The sequence below is a fragment of the Salmo salar genome, chromosome 15 (assembly GCF_965601325.2).
Source record: "Salmo salar chromosome 15, fSalSal1, whole genome shotgun sequence".
Lineage (NCBI taxonomy): Eukaryota > Metazoa > Chordata > Actinopteri > Salmoniformes > Salmonidae > Salmo > Salmo salar.
The window spans coordinates 13,106,946-13,125,921 of NC_138305.1; the positions used below are offsets into that span (position 1 = coordinate 13,106,946).

Genomic DNA, 18,976 nt, shown 5'->3' on the forward strand with positions numbered 1-18,976 from the left:
TCTGGGTGTAGTATAAAGTAATCCTTGTAACCCCACCCCCCCTTAAAAGATTTAGATGCACTATTGTAAAGTGGTTGTTCCACTGGATATCATAAGGTGAATGCACCAATTTGTAAGTCGCTCTGGATAAGAGCGTCTGCTAAATGACTTAAATGTTAAATGTAAATGTATTTAGTCAGTTATAGTCTCGTCAATTGCCACTGAAAAAATGTGTTTGACAAATATTTCAGTCACTATTTTTGTTGACAAAATGAACAAATCAAATGTATTTATAAAGCTGATATCTCAAAGTGCTGTACAGAAACCCAGCCTAAAACCCCCAAACAGCAAGCAATGCAGGTGTAGAAGCACGGTGGCTAGGAAAAACTACCTAGAAAGGCCAGAACCTAGGAAGAAACCTAGAGAGGAACCAGGCTCTGAGGAGTGGCTGGGAAAAACTCCCTAGAAAGGCCAGAACCTAGGAAGAACCCTAGAGAGGAACCAGGCTATGGGGGGTGGCTAGGAAAAACTCCCTAGAAAGGCCAAAACCTAGGAAGAAACCTAGAGAGGAACCAGGCTATGAGGGGTGGCTAGGAAAAACTCCCTAGAAAGGCCAGAACCTAGGAAGAACCCTAGAGAGTTACCAGGCTATGAGGGGTGGCTAGGAAAAACTCCCTAGAAACGCCAGAACCTAGGAAGAACCCTAGAGAGGAACCAGGCTATGAGGGGTGGCTAGGAAAAACTCCCTAGAAAGGCAGGAACCTAGGAAGAACCCTAGAGAGGAACCAGGCTATGAGGGGTGGCTAGGAAAAACTCCCTAGAAAGGCCAGAACCTAGGAAGAAACCTAGAGAGGAACCAGGCTATGAGGGGTGGCTAGGAAAAACTCCCTAGAAAGGCCAGAACCTAGGAAGAACCCTAGAGAGGAACCAGGCTATGAGGGGTGGCTAGGAAAAACTCCCTAGAAAGGCCAGAACCTAGGAAGAACCCTAGAGAGGAACCAGGCTATGAGGGGTGGCTAGGAAAAACTCCCTAGAAAGGCAGGAACCTAGGAAGAAACCTAGAGAGGAACCAGGAACCAGGTGGGGGAGAGAGGAACTCTGCTCCCCCATCCCCTATTAGAAGACCATAGTGAATGTGACAAGAAGTTGATGATTGTATTGATTCTCTCCAACAGGCCTCACATAGCCACATGCTAACCCACTCCACCCGTCCGATACCTGAACCGTATCTCAAAGATTAGGGAGTTGAGAGATACCAGAGATACCAGCCTTGACTTAAGTGCTATTGTACTGTGTCTCTATTTCTTAAACTGTATTTTTTTTCCCCCTTCTCTGAAATCACATCTTAATTCCGTTTACTTTTTTTTTGTTGTAAAAGATGATATACTATTGGTTAGATCACAACTCTTGGCTGTCATCCTGTCAACGGTCCTCTCTGGTCAGAATGTGAAACGCATGGTGATACTGTCGATTGTCTGTCGATTGTCTGCCGATTGTCTGTCGATTGTCTGCCGATTGTCTGCCGATTGTCTGCCGATTGTCTGTCGATTGTCTGTCGATTGTCTGTTGATTTTCTGTTGATTGTCTACTTGTAGAAATGTTGCAGGTGAGGACCTCTGCTTCAGAGGTCAGGATCTCTGTTACAGGTGAGGACCTCTGCTTCAGAGGTCAGGACCTCTGTTACAGGTGAGGACCTCTGCTTCAGAGGTCAGGACCTCTGTTACAGGTGAGGACCTCTGCTTCAGAGGTCAGGACCTCTGTTACAGGTGAGGACCTCTGCTTCAGAGGTCAGGACCTCTGTTACAGGTGAGGACCTCTGTTTCAAATTGATTGATACCATGTTGCCTTGATGTCCTCATTGGTTTACAGTAGATAGGGCAACAGAATAAACCATTTAACATGATAAACCTGGAGCAAGGTCAATTCACTGCTAAACCAGTTGGAGGCTGTTTTAATTACATTAAATAATTGTAGATAATATGAATTGCAATTTTGAAAAATGTTAATAAAATATGTATTATTACATTGTCTATTTTATGCATTGGATGTAAAAAAAAAAAAAAAAAAAAAAAATGCTGTGGTATTGATACCAGACTCTGATCAATACAAAACATCACTGTCTGCCACGTGGTTAAGAACAGGTGATTTACAAGAAAGCTTTATGTAAAATAGACTGACTACCTTGGCTGCCCCCTCCGGCCACTAAGCAGAAAACACTGTCTTACTCTAGAGAGCCAGTAAACGAGACTTTTTTTTTCCTCGAAATAATTGTCCCTTATTGAATGGTGCTGTGCAACACTGATATGGTTGGGAAGAAGTGTCATTTAACAGAAATACATCCATTTATGTGAATTTGTGACTTTCTCTTGCCTTAGTGCCTGCCACTTTGTAGACACGGTGCAGTTGTCAACACAGACACAGATCCAGTAGGTTAATAATCAGCTGTCATTTACTTTTACTTTCATTTCTTATCTCTTACCACTACAACAACGGAGCCGCACCTCTGTTGCTACCGTTCTTTCGTTTGCAAAAGATGCGATTTTTGTTTATTCTCAAACAATTTATTGCCATTCGATAATGTTCCTCCGCGATTGAAAGCAAACTGTTTACAAGTCATCTGTTCGATGTTGATGTGTAATATTCCCGGTTCCTACGAGCTGCGTTCTGTCAGGCAAGTGACTTGTTTTCTGCAACTATTAAATGTTATTGACTGATCTAGATTTGCCGTCCAGTTCTAACAATATATTTAGTATTGCGATTGCAAAAAAAAAAATCTAATTTAACAGTTATGTGCAATATTCTGTGCTATGCTATTAGCTATAACAATAGCAAAGTTTCGTTTTTGCAACTTGTTATTCGAAATGGTGCTGCTGTCACGTTTTGTTTTCCATTACTCTAATTTATGTTTTTTTCCGATTCCAGTCCCGCAATGGATTTTACCGATGAGGAGGAAGTCTGGTTGGAAAGAATATCTTCAGAGGTAGGGTTTCTAAATCAAAGTCCAGTGTTCATTTATATTGAATTACAAGCTCAATATTGTACATGAATGCCGTTTAGATTAAGATAGTCCTATGCATGCTTGGTAAAATGCTTACAATCATTTGTGTTATCCTAATACTAGTAGTATATTACAGTTTATGAACATAATGTATGCAATCACAATCAGATTCCTCCACTATAAAAACAGATACGTTACAAGGCATTATGGGTACTGTAGTAAACCAGATATGTTTACAGGGTATTATGGGTACTGTAGTAAAACCAGATATTGTTACAGGGCATTATGGGTACTGTAGTAAAACCAGATATGTTTACAGGGTATTATGGGTACTGTAGTAAAACCAGATATGGTTACAGGGCATTATGGGTACTGCAATGCATCATGCTACATACACTCCACCTTATCTGAGATACTGTATCACTGTCTGTGAGATTACGAAGATACTGCCGTCATATATAATCAGTTTCCTCCACCACTTGTTCCACCCCCTCCATAGTTACCACAATGATAACTGTGTCTGATGTTATTAATGAACTGTTTCATAGCCATCGTACTCTTCCTTCATAGGTCCCAGACTGCAGTGAGCTGACAGCCCAGGAGGAACAACTGAGTCAGATGGCTGAACCATGCAGCCTGTTTGAAGCCTTGATATTCCAGATTTCAGCTTCTATCCAGTTTGGACTGAGCAGCCTGCACAGCGCTGTACCTCTGGCCCCAGAAGCAGGCACCAAGCACAGCCACAAGAGGGACGTTGTCTCCTCTCAGTGTAGATGAACCATTCATCGAGAAAGTCCTGCCTTCAAAATGGCACCCTATTTCCTATGGGCACCGTTTTCAAGGTAGTGCACTATATAGGGAATAGGGTGCTCTATGGAACGCAGAAGGATGACATTGGTAAAAAGCTTGAACTGAACTGATTCATGTAGCTACTGATCAATCAACTGATTCTACAACGTCAAGATTAAGTAAGAATACCCACATAGGGCCTGATTCAGACTTAAGATAACTGGACTTAACATGGACTTCAGTAAAAACATCTGGACTGAAGTTCATGTTAAGTCTACTTATGTCAAGTTTGAAACAGTTCCATAAAGAACCAAGAGGACTATTCTGGATACACAATGATAGCCTGGGTTAGGAGAATGGACAGCAACACAAAACTGGAAAACATTGGGAGCAAATAAAGACTCTACTCTAAACCAAATAATTGATTCCAACACAATATGAGCCAACAGACATGGGCACAGACACACACACCTGGATACCTCCGTTCTAAAAGACTGTAGAGGATTCATTATGTCTTGATGTATTTTGTAAATTCTCATGATCATTTTTCTACTTAATTTCTTTACAATTACCATTTTTCTACATGTTAATCTCTACATTTTAAGGTGTTTGAAATACGTTTTCAGTTTGCCAACAGCCATGCACAATAGCTATATAATATCTTATATTAGACAGCAAGCTCAGGTTACATATTATTATAGCACTGTGTTGAAAACGTTCTCAGACAGTGAGATTATTCCTAAAACTGATCGAAACTGCTAAAGCAAGATGAATTTTAAATAATGTTTACATTCTTTTTATGAAGAGATAGAGCATAGATTATTTAGATATCTTAAACTACAGTGCCTAGTGAGTCTACACTTGCACAGTCTTAACATTTTGTTGTTTTAAAATTAAATAAAAAAATTGATTACATTTTTATTTTTTTCCATTCGAGGTACCAAACCCAGTAAGTTCACTGGCGAACGTTAGTATTCAGCTAACCACGGTGTGCGGTCATCAGCTATCCTTTAGCTCGAAAAGCTATCGCCAGTTTTGTACAACGCGATTTAGACCAGAGCATACCGGACCTATTTTCTCTCCATATCCCCAGATTTCTACCGCAGGCTCTGGACATTTACACCTGGATCTTGCAGCTAGCTACCTGCTACCCGAGTGACTATTGGCTAACGTCGGTCCCGGAGCTAACATCAATTATTCCGGAGCTAGCCAGCTGAAGAGTTCCATCAGCCACTCCTGGGCTACAATCACCTATCCGGACCCGTTTTACTGCCGATGCGGAGCCCCACCGGGCCTTCACGACTGGACTACCAACGTTATCTGCCCGAGGGAGTTATCCAACTGGCCCCTCCGTCACGACGTAACCTGAACGCCCATCTGCGGCCTGCTAATCGTTAGCTGTCTTATCGGCTGCTATCTGAATAGGTCTATCGGCCAATGTTCTTGGGCCACTATAACTATTTTGCCAATTGGATTGGTCCCCTCTACCACACGGAACCCCACTAATCTACCGACGGAAACGCACGAGGTGGCTAAAAACAGACCATCTTCTGCCAGCTCGCTACCCATGGCCCGGCTAGCTGTCTGAATCGCCGTGACCCCAACCAACCTCACTACTCACTGGACCCTTATGATCACTCGGCTAAGCATGCCTCTCCTTATTGTCAATATGCCTTGTCCATTGCTGTTCTGGTTAGTGTTTATTGGCTTATTTCACTGTAGAGCCTCTAGCCCTGCTCATTATACCTTATCCAACCTTTCAGTTCCACCACCCACACATGCTATGACATCTTCTGGTTTCAATGATGTTTCTAGAGACAATATCTCTCTCATCATCACTCAATGCCAAGGTTTACCTCCACTGTATTCACATCCTACCATACCTTTGTCTGTACATTATACCTTGAAGCTATTTTATTGCCCCCAGAAACCTCCTTTTACTCTCTATTCCGGACGTCATAGACAACCAGTAGAAAGAAGAGGAAGGGAAGCGCTACTAAGGTACACAATAGTAAATGTTGGTAGACAGAAGGTGCTCTTTGGTAAAAGGGGTGAATTGGTCATCAAAAAGAAAGGAGGACCAAGGCACTCTTCATATAATTGATTAAAATGCCTTTATTAGTATGGCATGTTCAATAGAAACAATGTTTATAAAAATCCGACGCGTTTCGGCTACATGGCCTTCGTCAGGGAGTACAAAGAAATAATACAATGTTCTCTTTTTAACAGCTTTTCCAATTAACCCTAATTTGAAGAAAGTGGATAAAATTGATTGGACACAGCTAGTAAGCAATAGTATACACACTTTAAAGTGAAATACTGTAGATATGTTATCATAAAAATGTAACTCCAAGCTAGAAGTATCAGAACACTTAGAAAGGTAGTGCTAACCTAAAATATGTCTGGGAGAAGTGTCAAGAATAAGAAAGCAGTATATTCCATAGTACACTAGAACACAGCAAAACATGAACAACAAGAGTCTAAACATAGCTGAGGGCAATTGAGCAAAATGTCCACTAGATGACAGCAAATGTACCCATCACAACCCTACAAGAAGGGTGAGAAATCCATATCTTCATTTAAACCCGGGTATTTAGTGGCCTGTAGTTTGTAAATCCAAAAACTTTCCCTTTGGTTTAACTGTTTAAGACGGTCCCCTTTTCTAATAGAGGCCGGGATATGATCAATACCCATAGCTTGTAGGGAGGCAGGGTTGCCATGGTTTAAGGACTTGTAGTGCCTTGCCATGGGGTAGTCTTCATTGCCTACCCGTATGGCGTACTTGTGTTCCGCTAGGTGATCTTGAAGGCGTCTCTTTGTCCGTGCAATGTAGAACACCTTGCACTGTGGACATTCCAATCTATAGATGACATGAGTGGTTTTGCAGTTAATGAAATGCTTGACGTAATACTCCATTTTGGAAGCTGTATCAACAAAATACTTTTTCTGTGCAATATTTCTGCAATGGTTGCACTGGTTACATTTAAAAGAGCCCTTGGATTTGTGGCCAAGCCAAGTTTTTTGAGAGTCACCCGGAAGATAACTGTGGACTAATTTGTCCTTTAGGGTCGGACATCTCTTAAAGCTTATGACTGGTGGCTCAGGAAAGACTTGGCGTAGTAGCGTATCACTTTGGATGATTCCCCAATTATTTTTAATTATTCTTTTAATGTTCTCTGCTTCAGTGCTGTATTTTGTAACAAAATACACTCTCTCTGATGCATCACGAGGCACTCCCCTTCGCAACAAGTTCTCTCTGTCAAGTAATCCAGCCCTTATACCTGCATCTTTCAGGACCTGGACGCTGTAGCCCCGTTTCAAGAAACGATTCTCCAATTCAGCAGATTTGACACTATAGTCTGTTTCCTGATCACAAATTCTGCAGACTCTTTGGAATTGGCCATATGGAATATTCTCTTTTAGCCTTTTGGGGTGAAAACTGTCTGCCCTCAGAATGGTATTCCCATCTGTAGGCTTCCTAAAGATTGATGTGTTCAAACAACCTTTGTCATTTTTACTGATGTCGAGGTCCAAAAAATGAATGTTATCCTTGCTGTACTCCATAGTTAGTTTGATGTTAGGGTTAATTCTGTTAAGGTATTGGTGGAAGGAAATAAATTCATCTTCTGAGCTGGACCAAAACAGGCAAACATCATCAATATAGCGTCCCCACCATATAATCCGGTCAAAGAAATGGTTATTAGAAGGGTCCAAAAATGAAGTAATTTTCCCATTTACCCAAGTACAAACCAGCGTAGGAAGGGCTGTAGCAAGCTCCCGTGGCACATCCTTTGACCTGTTTAAAAATACGGTCCTGAAAGATAAAGATGTTATGATTAAGAGTCCATTCAGTCAGTGAGACAATTAATTCTGTAGGAGGCATCTCAGTTTCAGGTCGGGTACTCAAGAAATGGTGCATAGCTGCCAAACCTTGTTCATGTTCAATGGTGGTGTAAAGAGACTCCACATCCATGGTGACTAAAAAGGAAGCTGTACCTATATTTTTGCCCTCAGCTATGTTTAGACTCTTGTTGTTCATGTTTTGCTGTGTTCTAGTGTACTATGGAATATATTGGTTTCTTATTCTTGACACTTCTCCCAGACATATTTTAGGTTAGAACTACCTTTCAAAGTGTTCTGATACTTCTAGCTTGGAGTTACATTTTTATGATAACATAGCTACAGTATTTCACTTTAAAGTGTGTATACTATTGCTTACTAGGTGTGTCCCATCAATTTTAACCACTCCCTCTTCAAATTAGGGTTAATTGGAAAAGCTGTTAAAAAGAGAACATTGTATTATTTCTTTGTACTCCCTGACGAAGGCCATGCAGCCGAAACGCGTCGGATTTTTATAAACATTGTTTCTATTGAACATGCCATACTAATAAATGCATTTTAATCAATTATATGAAGAGTGCCTTGGTCCTCCTTTCTTTTTGATTGTCATAGACAACCAATTCTCATAGCTTTTAGCCATACCCTTATCCTACTCCTCCCCTGTTCTCTGGTGATGTAGAGGCGAATCCAGGCCCTGCAGTGCCTAGCTCCACTCCTATTCCCCAGGCGCTCTCTTTTGATGACTTCTGTAACCGTAATAGCCTTGGTTTCATGCATGTTAACATTAGAAGCCTCCTCCCTAAGTTTGTTTTATTCACTGCTTTAGCACACTCTGCCAACCCAGATGTCCTAGCCGTGTCTGAATCCTGGCTTAGGAAGACCACCAAAAACTCTGAAATCTCCATCCCTAACAACAACATTTTCAGACAAGATAGAACGGCCAAAGGGGGCGATGTTGCAATCTACTGCAGAGATAGTCTGCAGATTTCTGTCCTACTATCCAGGTCTGTACCCAAACAATTTGAACTTCTACTTTTAAAAATCCACCTCTCTAAAAACAAGTCTCTCACCGTTGCCGCCTGCTATAGACCACCCTCTGCCCCCAGCTGTGCCCTGGACACCATATGTGAACTGATTGCCCCCCCATCTATCTTCAGAGCTCGTGCTGCTAGGTGACCTAAACTGGGACATGCTTAACACCCCAGCCATCCTACGATCTAAGATTGATGCCCTCAATCTCACACAAATTATCAATGAACCTACCAGGTACCACCCCAAAGCCGTAAACACGGGCACCCTCATAGATATCATCCTAACCAACTTGCCCTCTAAATTCACCTCTGCTGTTTTCAACCAAGATCTCAGCGATCACTGCCTCATTGCCTGCATCCGTAATGGGTCAGCGGTCAAATTACCTCCACTCATCACTGTCAAACGCTCCCTGAAACACTTCTGCGAGCAAGCCTTTCTAATCAACCTGGCCCGGGTATCCTGGAAGGATATTGACCTTATCCCTTCAGTAGAGGATGCCTGGGTTTTTTTTTAAATGCCTTCCTCACCATCTTAAATAAGCATGCCCCATTCAAGAAATGTAGAACCAGGAACAGATATAGCCCTTGGTTCTCTCCAGACCTGACTGCCCTTAACCAACACAAAAACATCCTGTGGCGTTCTGCATTAGCATCGAACAGCCCCCGTGATATGCAACGTTTCAGGGAAGTTAGAAACCAATATACACAGGCAGTTAGAAAAGCTAAGGCTAGATTTTTAAAGCAGAAATTTGCTTGCTGCAACACAAACTCAAAAAAGTTCTGGGACACTGTAAAGTCCTTGGAGAATAAGAGCACCTCCTCCCAGCTGCCCACTGCACTGAGGATAGGAAACTCTGTCACCACCAATAAATCCACTGTAATTGAGAATTTCAATAAGCATTTTTCTACGGCTGGCCATGCTATCCACCTGGCTACCCCTACCCTGGACAACAGCACTGCACACCCCACAGCAACTTGCCCAAGCCTTCCTCATTTCTCCTTCTCCCAAATCCAGTCAGCTGATGTTCTGAAAGAGCTGCAAAATCTGGACCCCTGCAAATCAGTTGGCTGACAATCTGGATCCTTTCTTTCTAAAATTATCTGCCAAAATTGTTGCAACCCCTATTACTAGCCTGTTCAACCTCTCGGGTCGTCTGAGATTCCCAAAGATTGGAAAGCAGCTACCCCTCTTCAAAGGGGGGGACACTCTTGACCCAAACTGTTACAGACCTATATCTATCCTACCCTGCCTTTCTAAAGTCTTCAAAAGCCAAGTCAAGAAACAGATTGCCGACCATTTCGAATCCCACCGCACCTTCTCCGCTATGCAATCTGGTTTCAGAGCTGGTCATGGGTGCACCCAGCCACGCTCAACGTCCTAAACGATATCTTAACCGCCATCGATAAGAAACAATACTGTGCAGCCATATTCATTGTATCCAGGTGGCCAAGGTTTGCGACTCTGTCAATCACCACATTCTCATCGGCAGACTCAATAGCCTTGGTTTCTCAAATGATTGCCTCGCCTGGTTCACCAACTACTTCTCTGTGTCAAATCAGAGGGCATGTTGTCCGGGCCTCTGGCAGTCTCTATGGGGGTGCCACAGGGTTAAATTCTTGGGCCAACTCTTTTCTCTGTATACATCAATGATGTCGCTCTTGCTGCTGGTGAGTCTCTGCTCCACCTTCACGCAGACGACACCATTCTGTATACTTCTGGCCCTTCTTTGGACACTGTGTAAAGTTTGCTCTATTTATCATTATAATTCAGTAAATATATCTTGATATGGATTTTTGTCTCTGAGAGGACTTGACCTTTAAGGTCTCCGGTTCAAGCCCTGCTCCTGATGTTCCCTCTCAATTGCTATATTGATGACAGCTAGGCTGTCCACTACCAGGGGTATTCAACTCTTACCCTACGAGATTCGGAACCTGCTGGTTTTCTGTTCTACAGTTGAAGTCGGAAGTTTACATACACTGAGGTTGGAATCAATAAAACGACTACCCAGGCGCACGGCCAGATTCATCTAACACGACTACCCAGGTGCACGGCCAGATTAATCTAACACGACTACACAGGATGGTGAGTTACCCCTGTATAGAGTGGGGTTAGGATGGTGACTTTCCCCTGTGTAGAGTGGGGTTAGGATGGTGAGTTACCCCTGTATAGAGTGGGGTTAGGATGGTGAGTTACCCCTGTGTGGAGGGGGGTAAGGGTGGTGAGTTTCCCCTGTATAGAGTGGGGTAGGGTGGTGAGTTACCCCTGTATAGTGTGGGGTGGTGAGTTTCCCCTGTATAGAGTGGGGTTAGGGTGGTGAGATTCCGCTGTATAGAGTGGGGTTAGGGTGGTGAGTTACCCCTGTATAGAGTGGGGTTAGGGTGGTGAGTTACCCATGTATAGTGTGGGGTGGTGAGTTACCCCTGTATAGAGTGGGGTTAGGGTGGTGAGTTTCCCCTGTATAGAGTGGGGTTAGGGTGGTGAGTTACCCCTGTATAGAGTGGGGTTAGGATGGTGAGTTACCCCTGTGTAGAGGGGGGTTAGGGTAGTGAGTTTCCCCTGTATAGAGTGGGGTTAGGGTGGTGAGTTACCCCTGTATATGTGTGGGGTGGTGAGTTTCCCCTGTATAGAGTGGGGTTAGGGTGGTGATATTCCCCTGTATAGAGTGGGGTTAGGGTGGTGAGTTACCCCTGTATAGAGTGGGATGGTGAGTTACCCCTGTATAGAGTGGGGTGAGGATGGAGAGTTTCCCCTGTATAGAGTGGGGTTAGGGTGGTGAATTACCCCTGTATAGAGTGGGATGGTGAGTTACCCCTGTATAGAGTGGGGTGAGGATGGTGAGTTTCCCCTGTATAGAGTGGGGTTCGGATGGTGAGTTTCCCCTGTATAGAGTGGGGTTAGGATGGTGAGTTACCCCTGTATAGAGAGGGGTGGTGAGTTACCCCTGCATAGAGTGGTGTTAGGGTGGTGAGTTACCCCTGTACAGAGTGGGGTTAGAATGGTGAGTTACCCCTGTATAGAGTGGGGTTAGGATGGTGAGTTTCCCCTGTATAGAGTAGGGTTAGGGTGGTGAGATTCCCCTGTGTAGAGTGAGGTTAGGGTGGAGATTTACCCCTGTATAGAGTGGGGTTAGGGTGGTGAGTTACCCCTGTGTAGAGTGGGATGGTGAGTTACCCCTGTATAGAGTGGGGTTAGGGTGGTGAATAACCTATGTATAGAATGGGGTTAGGGTGGTGAATAACCCCTGTATAGAATGGGGTTAGGGTGGTGAGTTACCTCTGTATAGAGTGGTGTTAGGGTGGTGAGTTACCCCTGTATAGAGTGGTGTTAGGGTGGTGAGTTACCCCTGCATAGAGTGGGGTTAGATTGGTGAGTTTCCCGTGTATAGAGTGGAGTTAGGGTGGTGAGTTACCCCTGTATAGAGTGTGGTGGTGAGTTACCCCTATATAGAGTGGGGTGGTGAGTTACCCCTGTATAGAGTGGGGTTAGGGTGGTGAGATTCCCCTGTATAGAGTGGGGTTAGGGTGGTGAGTTACCCCTGTATAGAGTGGGGTGGTGAGTTACCCCTGTATAGAGTGGGGTTAGGGTGGTGAGATTCCCCTGTATAGAGTGGGGTTAGGGTGGTGAGTTTCCCCTGTATAGAGTGGGGTTAGGGTGATGAGATTCCCCTGTATAGAGTGTGGTTAGGGTGGTGACTTACCCCTATATAGAGTGGGGTTAGTGTGGTGAGTTGCCCCTGTATAGAGTGGGGTTTGGGTGGTGAGTTACCCCTGCATAGAGTCTGGTGGTGAGTTTCCCCTGTATAGAGTGGGGTTAGGGTGGTGAGGTTCCCCTGTATAGAGTGGGGTTAGGGTGATGAGTTTCCCCTGTATAGAGTGTGGTTAGGGTGGTGAGTTACCCCTATATAGAGTGGGGTTTGGGTGGTGAGTTACCCCTGCATAGAGTCTGGTGGTGAGTTTCCCCTGTATAGAGTGGGGTTAGGGTGGTGAGTTTCCCCTGTATAGAGTGGGGTTAGGGTGATGAGTTACCCCTGTATAGATTGGGGTGATGAGTTTCCCCTGTACAGAGTGGGGTTAGGGTGGTGACTTGCCCCTGTATAGAGTGGGGTTAGGGTGGTCAGTTTCCCTTGTATAGAGTGGGGTGGTGAGTTACACCTGTATAGAGTGGGGTTAGGGTGGTAAGTTACCCCTGTATAGACTGGGGTTAGGATGGTGAGTTACCCCTGTATAGAGTGGGGTTAGGGTGGTGAGTTACCCCTGTATAGAGTGGGGTTAGGGTGGTGAGTTACCCCTGTATAGAGTTGGGTTAGGATGGTGAGTTACCCCTGAATAGTGGGGTTAGGATGGTGAGTTACCCCTGTATGGAGTGGGGTTAGGGTGGTGAGTAACCCCTGTATAGAGTGGGGTGGTGAGTTACCCCTGTTTAGAGTGGGGTTAGGGTGGTGAGTTACCCCTGTATAGGGTGGGGTTAGGGTGGTGAGTTACCCCTGTATAGTGTGGGGTGGTGATTTTCCCCTGTATAGAGTGGGGTTAGGATGGTGAGTTACCCCTGTATAGAGTGGGGTTAGGATGGTGAGTTTCCTCTGTATAGAGTGGGGTTAGGGTGGTGAGCTACCCTTGTGTAGAGTGGGGTTAGGATGGTGAGTTTCCCCTGTATAGAGTGGGGTTAGGGTGGTGAGTTACCCCTGTACAGAGTGGGGTTAGGATGGTGAGTTTCCCTTGTATAGAGTGGGGTTAGGGTGGTGAGTTACCCCTGTACAGAGTGGGGTTAGGGTGGTGAGTTACCCCTGTATAGAGTGGGGTGGTGAGTTTCCCCTGTATAGAGTGGGGTTAGGGTGGTGAGTTTCCCCTGTGTAGAGTGGGGTTAGGATGGTGAGTTACCCCTGTATAGAGTGGGGTTAGGATGGTGACTTACCCCTGTGTAGAGGGGGGTTAGGGTGGTGAGTTTCCCCTGTATAGAGTGGGGTTAGGGTGTTGAGTTACCCCTGTATAGAGTGGGGTGGTGAGTTTCCCCTGTATAGAGTGGGTTTAGGTTGGTGAGTTTCCCCTGTATAGAGTGGGGTTAAGGTGGTGAGTTACCCCTGTATAGAGTGGGGTTAGGGTGGTGAGATTCCCCTGTATACAGTGGGGTTAGGGTGGTGAGTTACCCCTGTATAGAGTGGGGTGAGGATGGTGAGTTTCCCCTCTATAGAGTGGGGTTAGGATGGTGAGTTACCCCTTTGTAGAGTGAGGTTAGGATGGTGAGTTACCCCTGTATAGAGTGGGGTTAGGGTGGTGAATTACCTCTGTATAGAGTGGGATGGTGAGTTAACCCTGTATAGAGTGGGGTGAGGATGGTGAGTTTCCCCTGTAGAGATTGGGGTTAGGATGGTGAGTTACCCCAGTATAGAGTGGGGTTCGGATGGTGAATTACCCCTGTATAGAGAGGGGTGGTGCATTACCCCTGTATAGAGTGGTGTTAGGGTGGTGAGTTACCCCTGTACAGAATGGGGTTAGAATGGTGAGTTACCCCTGTATATAGTAGGGTTAGGGTGGTGAGTTTCCCCTGTATAGAGTGGGGATAGGGTGGTGAGATTCCCCTGTATATAGTGGGGTTAGGGTGGTGAGTTACCCCTGTATAGAGTGGGGTTAGGGTGGTGAGTTACCCATGTATAGTGTGGGGTGGTGAGTTACCCCTGTATAGTGTGGGGTTAGGGTGGTGAGTTACCCCTGTATAGAGTGTGATGGTGAGTTACCCCTGTATAGAGTGGGGTTAGGGTGGTGAATAACCCCTGTATAGAATGGTGTTAGGGTGGTGAGTTACCCCTGTATAGAGTGCGGTTAGGGTGGTGAGTTTCCCCTGTATAGATTGGGGTTAGGGTGGTGAGATACCCCTGTATAGAGTGGGGTGGTGAGTTACCCCTGTATAGAGTGGGGTGGTGAGTTACCCCTCTATATAGTGGGGTTAGGGTGGTGAGATTCCCCTGTATAGAGTGGGGTTAGGGTGGTGAGTTACCCCTGTATAGATTGGGGTTAGGGTGGTGAGTTACCCCTGCATAGAGTGGGGTTAGGGTGGTGAGTTACCCCTGTATAGTGTGGGGTGGTGAGTTTCCCCTGTATAGAGTGGGGTTAGGATGGTGAGTTACCCCTGTATTGAGTGGGGTTAGGGTGGTGAGATTCCCCTGTATAGAGTGGGGTTAGGGTGGTGAGTTTCCCCTGTATATAGTGGAGTTAGGTGATGAGTTTCCCCTGTATAGAGTGGGGTTAGGGTGGTGAGTTACCCCTATATGGAGTGGGGTTAGTGTGTTGAGTTGCCCCTGTATAGAGTGGGCTTTGGGTGGTGAGTTACCACAGCATAGAGTCTGATGGTGAGTTTCACCTGTATAGAGTGTGGTTAGGGTGGTGAGTTTCCCCTGTATAGAGTGTGGTTAGGGTGGTGAGTTACCCCTGTATAGATTGGGGTGATGTTTCCCATGTACAGAGTGGGGTTAGGCTGGTGAGTTACCCCAGTATAGAGTGGGGTTAGGATGGTGAGTTACCCCTGTATAGAGAGGGGTGGTGAGTTACCCCTGTATAGAGTGGTGTTAGGGTGATGAGTTACCCCTGTACAGAATGGGGTTAGAATGGTGAGTTACCCCTGTATATAGTAGGGTTAGGGTGGTGAGTTTCCCCTGTATAGAGTGGGGATAGGGTGGTGAGATTCCCCTGTATATAGTGGGGTTAGGGTGGTGAGTTACCCCTGTATAGAGTGGGGTTAGGGTGGTGAGTTACCCATGTATAGTGTGGGGTGGTGAGTTACCCCTGTATAGTGTGGGGTTAGGGTGGTGAGTTACCCCTGTATAGAGTGTGATGGTGAGTTACCCCTGTATAGAGTGGGGTTAGGGTGGTGAATAACCCCTGTATAGAATGGGGTTAGGGTGGTGAGTTACCTCTGTATAGAGTGGTGTTAGGGTGGTGAGTTCCCCCTGTAAAGAGTGGTGTTAGGGTGGTGAGTTACCCCTGTATAGAGTGGGGTTAGGGTGGTGAGTTTCCCCTGTATAGATTGGGGTTAGGGTGGTGAGATACCCCTGTATAGAGTGGGGTGGTGAGTTACCCCTGTATAGAGTGGGGTGGTGAGTTACCCCTCTATATAGTGGGGTTAGGGTGGTGAGATTCCCCTGTATAGAGTGGGGTTAGGGTGGTGAGTTACCCCTGTATAGATTGGGGTTAGGGTGGTGAGTTACCCCTGCATAGAGTGGGGTTAGGGTGGTGAGTTACCCCTGTATAGTGTGGGGTGGTGAGTTTCCCCTGTATAGAGTGGGGTTAGGATGGTGAGTTACCCCTGTATTGAGTGGGGTTAGGGTGGTGAGATTCCCCTGTATAGAGTGGGGTTAGGGTGGTGAGTTTCCCCTGTATATAGTGGAGTTAGGGTGATGAGTTTCCCCTGTATAGAGTGGGGTTAGGGTGGTGAGTTACCCCTATATGGAGTGGGGTTAGTGTGGTGAGTTGCCCCTGTATAGAGTGGGCTTTGGGTGGTGAGTTACCACAGCATAGAGTCTGATGGTGAGTTTCACCTGTATAGAGTGTGGTTAGGGTGGTGAGTTTCCCCTGTATAGAGTGTGGTTAGGGTGGTGAGTTACCCCTGTATAGATTGGGGTGATGTTTCCCATGTACAGAGTGGGGTTAGGCTGGTGAGTTACCCCAGTATAGAGTGGGGTTAGGATGGTGAGTTACCCCTGTATAGAGAGGGGTGGTGAGTTACCCCTGTATAGAGTGGTGTTAGGGTGATGAGTTACCCCTGTACAGAATGGGGTTAGAATGGTGAGTTACCCCTGTATATAGTGGGGTTAGGGTGGTGAGTTTCCCCTGTATATAGTGGCGATAGGGTTGTGAGATTCCCCTGTATATAGTGGGGTTAGGGTGGTGAGTTACCCCTGTATAGAGTGGGGTTAGGGTGGTGAGATTCCCCTGTATACAGTGGGGTTAGGGTGGTGAGTTACCCCTGTATAGAGTGGGATTGTGAGTTACCCCTGTATAGAGTGGGGTGAGGATGGTGAGTTTCCCCTCTATAGAGTGGGGTTAGGATGGTGAGTTACCCCTTTGTAGAGTGAGGTTAGGATGGTGAGTTACCCCTGTATAGAGTGGGGTTAGGGTGGTGAATTACCTCTGTATAGAGTGGGATGGTGAGTTAACCCTGTATAGAGTGGGGTGAGGATGGTGAGTTTCCCCTGTAGAGATTGGGGTTAGGATGGTGAGTTACCCCAGTATAGAGTGGGGTTCGGATGGTGAATTACCCCTGTATAGAGAGGGGTGGTGCATTACCCCTGTATAGAGTGGTGTTAGGGTGGTGAGTTACCCCTGTACAGAATGGGGTTAGAATGGTGAGTTACCCCTGTATATAGTAGGGTTAGGGTGGTGAGTTTCCCCTGTATAGAGTGAGGATAGGGTGGTGAGATTCCCCTGTATATAGTGGGGTTAGGGTGGTGAGTTACCCCTGTATAGAGTGGGGTTAGGGTGGTGAGTTACCCATGTATAGTGTGGGGTGGTGAGTTACCCCTGTATAGTGTGGGGTTAGGGTGGTGAGTTACCCCTGTATAGAGTGTGATGGTGAGTTACCCCTGTATAGAGTGGGGTTAGGGTGGTGAATAACCCCTGTATAGAATGGGGTTAGGGTGGTGAGTTACCTCTTTATAGAGTGGTGTTAGGGTGGTGAGTTCCCCCTGTAAAGAGTGGTGTTAGGGTGGTGAGTTACCCCTGTATAGAGTGGGGTTAGGGTGGTGAGTTTCCCCTGTATAGATTGGGGTTAGGGTGGTGAGATACCCCTGTATAGAGTGGGGTGGTGAGTTACCCCTGTATAGAGTGGGGTGGTGAGTTACCCCTCTATATAGTGGGGTTAGGGTGGTGAGATTCCCCTGTATAGAGTGGGGTTAGGGTGGTGAGTTACCCCTGTATAGATTGGGGTTAGGGTGGTGAGTTACCCCTGCATAGAGTGGGGTTAGGGTGGTGAGTTACCCCTGTCTAGTGTGGGGTGGTGAGTTTCCCCTGTATAGAGTGGGGTTAGGATGGTGAGTTACCCCTGTATTGAGTGGGGTTAGGGTGGTGAGATTCCCCTGTATAGAGTGGGGTTAGGGTGTTGAGTTTCCCCTGTATATATTGGGGTTAGGGTGATGAGTTTCCCCTGTATAGAGTGGGGTTAGGGTGGTGAGTTACCCCTATATGGAGTGGGGTTAGTGTGGTGAGTTGCCCCTGTATAGAGTGGGCTTTGGGTGGTGAGTTACCACAGCATAGAGTCTGATGGTGAGTTTCACCTGTATAGAGTGTGGTTAGGGTGGTGAGTTTCCCCTGTATAGAGTGTGGTTAGGGTGGTGAGTTACCCCTGTATAGATTGGGGTGATGTTTCCCATGTACAGAGTGGGGTTAGGCTGGTGAGTTACCCCAGTATAGAGTGGGGTTAGGATGGTGAGTTACCCCTGTATAGAGAGGGGTGGTGAGTTACCCCTGTATAGAGTGGTGTTAGGGTGATGAGTTACCCCTGTACAGAATGGGGTTAGAATGGTGAGTTACCCCTGTATATAGTGGGGTTAGGGTGGTGAGTTTCCCCTGTATATAGTGGCGATAGGGTTGTGAGATTCCCCTGTATATAGTGGGGTTAGGGTGGTGAGTTACCCCTGTATAGAGTGGGGTTAGGGTGGTGAGTTACCCATGTATAGTGTGGGGTGGTGAGTTACCCCTGTATAGTGTGGGGTTAGGGTGGTGAGTTACTCCTGTATAGATTGGGATGGTGAGTTACCCCTGTATAGAGTGGGGTTAGGGTGGTGAATAACCCCTGTATAGAATGGGGTTAGGGTGGTGAGTTACCTCTGTATAGAGTGGTGTTAGGGTGGTGAGTTCCCCCTGTATAGAGTGGTGTTAGGGTGGTAAGTTACCCCTGTATAGAGTGGGGTTAGGGTGGTGAGTTTCCCCTGTATAGATTGGGGTTAGGGTGGTGAGTTACCCCTGTATAGAGTGGGGTGGTGAGTTACCCCTGTAATTTGTAAGTCGCTCTGGATAAGAGCATCCGCTAAATGTCTAAAATGTAAAATGTAAAAATGTATAGAGTGGGGTGGTGAGTCACCCCTGTATATAGTGGGGTTAGGGTGGTGAGATTCCCCTGTATAGAGTGGGGTTAGGGTGGTGAGTTACCCCTGTATTGATTGGGGTTAGGATGGTGAGTTTCCCCTGTATTGAGTGGGGTTAGGGTGGTGAGATTCCCCTGTATAGAGTGGGGTTAGGATGGTGAGTTACCCCTGTATCGAGTGGGGTTAGGGTGGTGAGATTCCCCTGTATAGAGTGGGGTTAGGGTGGTGAGTTACCCCTGTATAGAGTGGGATGGTGAGTTACCCCT

General features: G+C 46.1%; 1 long non-coding RNA gene across 1 annotated transcript; it reads left to right on the forward strand.

Moving 5' to 3' along the window:
- Positions 1-2,278: 2,278 nt before the first annotated feature.
- Positions 2,279-4,681, forward strand: LOC145860863 (uncharacterized). Its single transcript, XR_014380588.1, has 3 exons — positions 2,279-2,650; positions 2,902-2,959; positions 3,548-4,681. It is a non-coding gene; the product is annotated as an uncharacterized LOC145860863 (long non-coding RNA).
- Positions 4,682-18,976: the final 14,295 nt, after the last annotated feature.